Source organism: Lepidochelys kempii, chromosome 6 (assembly GCF_965140285.1).
Source record: "Lepidochelys kempii isolate rLepKem1 chromosome 6, rLepKem1.hap1, whole genome shotgun sequence".
Classification (NCBI taxonomy): domain Eukaryota; kingdom Metazoa; phylum Chordata; order Testudines; family Cheloniidae; genus Lepidochelys; species Lepidochelys kempii.
Window position 1 is genome coordinate 59,767,845 of NC_136385.1, and position 6,674 is coordinate 59,774,518.

Here is a 6,674-nt window from a genome sequence, read left to right on the forward strand (position 1 = left end):
CCAGCAGAGAACTTTTGTGCTTCCAGATAAGTCTTCTCTCCATCTTAAAGGGGCCAGCCCACTAAAGATCTTCACGCTCCGTTTATATAAAAATCACTCATTGCTGTTTCTGGACAGGAGCGAACTAAATGAGGAAAGCCCCTCCTAGGTGCGGGGTTGGGAGAACAGTAACCTGGCCCTGCTTTCAAGCAGAGGCAGCCAACAAGACAGACTGGGTTGTGAATTTGTGATGTGAACGAACATCCATTAGGGGTTAAGCTGAGACTCACTCAGGTCTCCAACTGTGAACTGACAGAGCATCATTTCGCCATGCCACTTGCTTGCCTCAGGCCAGATTGCTGGCTTCTGAATGGCTGATGAGGCCTGGTTTTAATTTTTTAAAATTTTATTTTGTTACAATTACCTGTGTTAGGAATGCCTCGGGTTCTATGACTCCAGGGATCTTAGTAGCTGTGCTGCAGCTAGGGATCAGTAGTCTGAGAAGAGACTTATAGAATCATTTAAAATGAAAGAATAATTAAAAATCAGACAGAAAGATGCCATCATGACAGTCTAAGGGGCCCAGAGTGAGGGTCAGGAAATGCACCTCCCATTTGAATGCAAGGGAAAGTAGGGACTTTCAAAGCTGCTCTAAGTCCCATTTTGCCTTTTTACAGTATTTTTGGTTTATTTCAAAGTGTCCCAACTAAATTACCTGAAATAGGTTAGAAGTTTCCTTCCAACAACTTTGAATGTTTCCTTTTTGCCATGCATTGCTGAGCTGCAGTTTCTGTGTCCTAACCTACATTGTCAGATCAGGCCTAATTTTAAATGGCAACTTCCAGTGGGGCGCTGTTTATCATTCTGGAGTCAGTAAGGTGGACGTTCCTTTTTTTTATGTATCCCATCTTATTTAGTATTTGTTTAATGGATGGTCCGAGATGTTTATAAAGAATCACAGCAGTTTTCCTTTAACACTAATTTTAGAAATACTGAACTCCTAACGACACTCAGGTTTGTTGGAAGTTGTCTCTCCAGTTCTGGGATTGCTAAATTTCCACCTCAAACTCTAGAATTCACAAAATGTAACTAAGGATTCATGGTCTTTGAATGTTAATAAGAAGCTCAGAAACGCCCCGTTCCCTTTAGCAGCCTGCAGAGTGGTAACCAGTGGAAGGAGGAACAGCAGATTCTAAGTCCATTCTCAGAAATTGTATCAATAAAAAGAAACATTCCTGGAAGTGCTGGAATTCTAACATTCCAGAGGCGCAATGCGGAATTCAAGGTTACCAGGCTCTTATTTCAAGTCCCATGAACCATAATTTGGGAATATCAGAATATTCACCTTTCAGGATCTAATTTCTAACTTCGGGAAGATCTGGGTCTTAAAGCTGATCTCTAAAGTTCTCTAACCTTTTGTTCCTATTTTTTTGAAATATCACATCAATACTAATCCTCTTAATCTAACTGCAGAAAACTTTGGAAGGGGACTATGTCCTCATTCTTGCAGTGGCTGGACATCCAATGACCACTTCACAGGGTTGGTTTGTTTGTTGTGAAATTACTGCTTTTTAATATCCCACCTCTGTCCATAGCAGCAGCATCTAGTGCCATTCATGTCATTTATTACATCATCCACTGTTAGATTGATGGCCTCTTGTTTGATTTAAGGTCTTCCCACCTCCTTCTCTCATTTACCTGGATCTCAGCGAGGTCACTTACAAGATAACACCAGTAGCTATGTTCACAACTCCTGTCTTCCCTGAACTTCACCCCAGCTCCTAGAAACACCAGTACTTCTGGCTACTTCTGGAAACAAGAAAACAATATTGGGACAATAGACCTAGGCACGTCATTGTCTCAGATAAAAATACTCCAACTGAGGTAGGAGGAGGTCTGCATGCTCCTGGGAGCATGCACTGCAGACCCAGTGACTAAAGCTTTCCCTTTTGACATCCATGCTATGCAGACACCTGAGCAAGAGACAATGCCAGCCCTAGCTGGGAAACCTACTTGAGCCAGTGTAGTTACCTGATACATGCACTGTGCTGTGGAAAGACACAAATCTCTCCATAGCTAAAGCTGAAACAAACCTGTTGCTGTAAAGCCAGTTTTGACCTACCACCTCTTCTGAACCAAAATGAAAACAAGCCACCTGACACTACACAAATTCATTCCTGTGACAGGACAGAATTTTTCTGAAGGTCTGAGGCAAATTGGTCTTTGGGAGAGTGAGGATTTAAAACTGAGATGATCTTTCTTGGATCTGTTTCTATTTTCTTAAGCTCATTTAAACTCAGTTATTTGGCCCATTAGCTCCACATTTGGTTAGTCAGTTGACCTCAGCAAGGACTGGTAGCTTTTGCTAGTTCGGGAGAGTTTTGTGGAGCAATGTTATGAAGGACATTGCTGTGTGATGAACACCCTGCTAGGTTTATCAACACCACAGAATATTTTTTCTGAATGTCACGCACCACTCCCCCCACTGCACCAAAGCAGGCAGCCACCATGGCCATGTCTGCATAGATATTATAGGCATGTTTAATCTCCATTGTTCCTTCTAACTTAACATGCCCTGTGTCTGAACACAACAGTGCCTTAGTGGTGGTGAGGACATGCTACACGTTGTGTCTGGTGCTCCAGGGCTGAGGCTCAGTTGTGCCGGCTCAGTTGTGCTGAGGCCCATGTGAATGGAGGTTACAGCAAACAATGTGACATAGTCCTTCACAGGCTCTCCCACGGTACTTTCATGCTGCAAAAATGCCCTCTGTGTGGATCTCCTTAACCTCCTCTGTCCAGGGATCAGTCCAGCCAGACAACTGTATACACGCCCCCAGCACAACCACATGGGCCCCAGCTGTGAGCTGCTTCCACAACAACCATCTGCTTTTGATGACTGCTCAGTAAACTGTTCCTGATCCATCTGAGCCACATCTGATCCGTTTCTACCACATATAGCACAACTCTATTGTACAAACCTATAGCTGCTATGGTATAGATCAGTACTACATAGCTCTGTACAGACCAGCTGTATTTCACAGATCTACAACAGATGTATATATTAGTGGTATATTAAAGATATAAATTCTACATCTACAGTGTCTGATGGAGAGGAGCTATGAGCAGGCTTCCAGCTGGCCTGTGGCCACATCAGGTCTCCAGTTGCCTTTTGGGCCAAGACATTGGAAGTGCAGGAACCAAAAGATCTATGGCAGAATTTCAAGGCATCTTGCCAAGCTGGGCATTAACTAGACCAGGAACTGGTGCCAGAAGAAAATCCAGGGTCTGAAGGAAGCCACTGATGATAATAGAAGTCTGGGAGGGCACCCGTATGTTATCCATTCTTTGGAGAAGCAGCCAATACCCTAACTAGAGGATGCCCAAGTATGAGAGCAAAAGACTTAATGGACACCTCCACAGCACTCTGCATCAATATGGCTAGGCAGGACAGTAACTGTGAGCCTGGTGAGTCCCAGACCACCCGCTCTGATGAGTCCCAGCCTTCTGAGACCCTGGAAGCTGAAGAACTTGAGTCTCAGGACCTGTTTAGGGGTCTCTAATCTCTGGGAGGTGTAAAGAGCTAAGATAACCTCTCCATGAAGCTGTCTGCCTCTCTTGGTGGAGAGGAGTGGAATACAGCATTGGAATATGAATGTGTAAAATAGAAGTATCCATTTTCCCCTGTCCTGTGTAGAAAATATTTTGGATTATGTTTCCATGGCCACTAACAGGACACTCTGGCTTTTCCTTTTACTTCCAATGCTGGTTCCAGCCTCCTTCAAAAAGAGCCAGGCCATCACTGGCCAGGTTTGTCAACCTTCAGTCTGGGAGAAAAAGACCAATAAAGGAGGACATGCTTCTGGACCTTCAGAGGGACATTGGCCAGAAATATGACTATTGCCATCAGCTGGAATTGAAAACAATGAGGCTGCAGGCTGAACCCCAACAGGAAAACAAGGAGGCCATCGCTGAATGCACTCAGTATGATGGGAATATGCTAAAGGAAGACCAGGAACTCCAGAGACAAATGTTCTGATCTTCAAAATCTTCAAGCACTGCTCTCTCTGCTATACGTGGTCTACCTTAATCTGTTGCCTCTCCAGAACACTACCATGTGCTCCAGAATATGCAGATCTCTAGTAGTTGGGGTGAACACCTCAGCAATAGCAACCTGTCTCAACCTTACCTTTTGCACCCTACTCAATGTACAGAAGAGCTGAAGAGAACAAAGATGCAGTCCACTACTTCTGGGATCTTGCACAGTGGATCGTGTCCCAGAATTCTGAACTTGCTGTACGTATTTTAGGGCAAGCAAACTCTATTTATACAAAGTTATAACATTATATAGTTTATTTACAAGCTTATGAGAGTTAATATTTCACTTGTCATATAGAATTTACACACATTTGATACTGAGCTGTTACGAAGTCATAAAGGCCTGCTGTTTGTTACAGAGTTGAGAAAGGTAGTATTTCCCTTTTTACTCCAGGAATTGCGTACCTCAACTAATGCTGTCAAGGTCCCAAGCAAGAGCAGGGTAAGTAATCAGTTAGTGTGTAATAAGACTGTAAGCAGTGTCAGGATGAGCTCCACCCTGACATCTGGTGGTGAGGTGTGGCAAGTTGTGGAAAAGAACTTCAGGGGCCGATCTCATTTGCATAGGCACACCCACTCTGCCTAGAATGAGACCATAGCTGCCCAAATGGTCACTTTGGCTGCTGTGGGATCCCCAGTGTCTCTGTTATTGGGGCAGGAAGAATAAATTGTTATTACCCTGATTTATGGGAACTGTGCTTGGAACTGTACGTGGCCTTTTGTTATGATGGAGGGATTCACCATCAACTAAGTAGCACTTGCTAGGCAAGGGTCATGGGTTCCAAAACTCTGTGAATGGAGAGAGGCTGGGGACAAGTATTAAAACTTGGTGGTATGGGCCCCTTGGTGAGGGCCTTACATGCTAATTGCACTTCCTCCTCTCTCCACTGTGGAATATCAGAACTAATTTTGATTTCATTAGAAGTCTAGTTATAGGCTGCTGAGCTCACTTTGGGCTAACAGTGCACCAGTACTGGGGCTCCCCTACTACAAGCTGAATTCACCTAAGAGCTGAAATCACTGAGTGTTGTGTTAAGTAGTGGGGAGCCTGAAGATCTATTGTGGAGCAGTTTGCGGGACGGCTGGAGTGCCTTGTGGACAGGCTGGTGGAGCAGTTCGACGCAGAGCAGTTCGTGGATGGCAGGAGCTGCTTGTGGGCCGCGGAGCTGAGCGAAGGAGTTTGTGGGGCGGCTGGTGGAGTGGAGCGCAGCGCAGCTGAGTGAAGGAGTTCGTGGGGCGGCTGGCGGAGCGGAGCGCAGCTGAGCGAAGGAGTTTGTGGGGCGGCTGGCGGAGCGGAGCGCAGCTATGGAGCTATGGGGCGGTCAGCTTCAGATCATATAAGGTGCCTCTTACCCCCCGTCCCATCTCCACCCAGGTTGGGAGGTAAAGCTCCGCAGATAAACTTTCAAACTCTGGGGCTGCCCTGACCAGGGACAGAGACTTTTGGGTCATTGGACTTTTGGGACTTTGGGTGATTTGGGGTTGCTGGACTCAAGAGCCAAAGGGAAAAGGGCATGCCCCAATTTGCTTGGGGTGGGTTTTTTTTGCTCATGGGTTGTGTTATGAATCCTGTTGGTGGTGTTTCCCCAACATAATGCCACATTGTTTCTCTCTGTTATTAAAAGGCTTTTGCTACACTCAGACTATGTGCTTGCGAGAGGGGAAGTATTGCCTCTTGGAGGCGCCCAGCGGGGGTGGTATATATTTGTCCCAGGTCACTGGGTGGGGGCTCGAGCCAGTTTGCATTGTGTTATTGGAATGGAACCCCTAGATATTGAACCCGGCCCTTGTTGCTGCCAACTCTGATGGGCAGAAGGGTTACAAGACAATGAAGCACTACACTTTCAAAATCCAAAATACCAACTGGTAGTCTCCAGTTGTGAGCAGGTTCCCTGGCACCCAACTCCTTTTGGCTAACTGGTTCCCGATCTCTCCTCCTGGCCTGGATTCCTGTGACAGAGTGCAGGGAGCAAACACCTACTGAGCTCCCAGAAAGTGGGCGGGCACAAGCCTGCCCACATCTGAAGGCCCCTCCCCCAGCTACTGAACCCAGGGCTCAAGTAATTATGGTGGACAAGTAATGAGAAAACAGGCACAGGAGTGAGGATTATGGGTTCAAAATCAGGGATCCAGAAGGGGACATCGAGCAGAGAACCCCGGACAGCACCCACTGTTCCTCGAAGGTGTTTAGGGAGCCAGCGGAGGCGGCCCAGCGGAACTCTGCCCAGATACCTGAATCCAGGGAGGAGCGGAAATTGGCCCCACAGTCAGAGAGCACCTCCCCATCCAGCATCCTCCTCCTGGTGCAATGGATAGGCAGGGAGTGAATAGGTAAGCCTGCACTCTGATCACTTAAGGTATGCCTACACCTGTGGCTGGCCCATGACAGTTGACTCAGGCTTGTGGTGCTCACGTTAAGGGACTGTTCAACTGTTGCATAGATGCTAGGGCTTGGGCTGCAGCCAGAGCTCTGGGGCCCTCCCACCTCACCGGGTCCTAGAGCCCAGGCTCCAACCCACATCCAAATGTCTACACCACAGTTAAACAGCTCCTTAGCCTGTGCCCCATGAGCTTGAGTCAGCTGGCATGGGCCAGTTTAG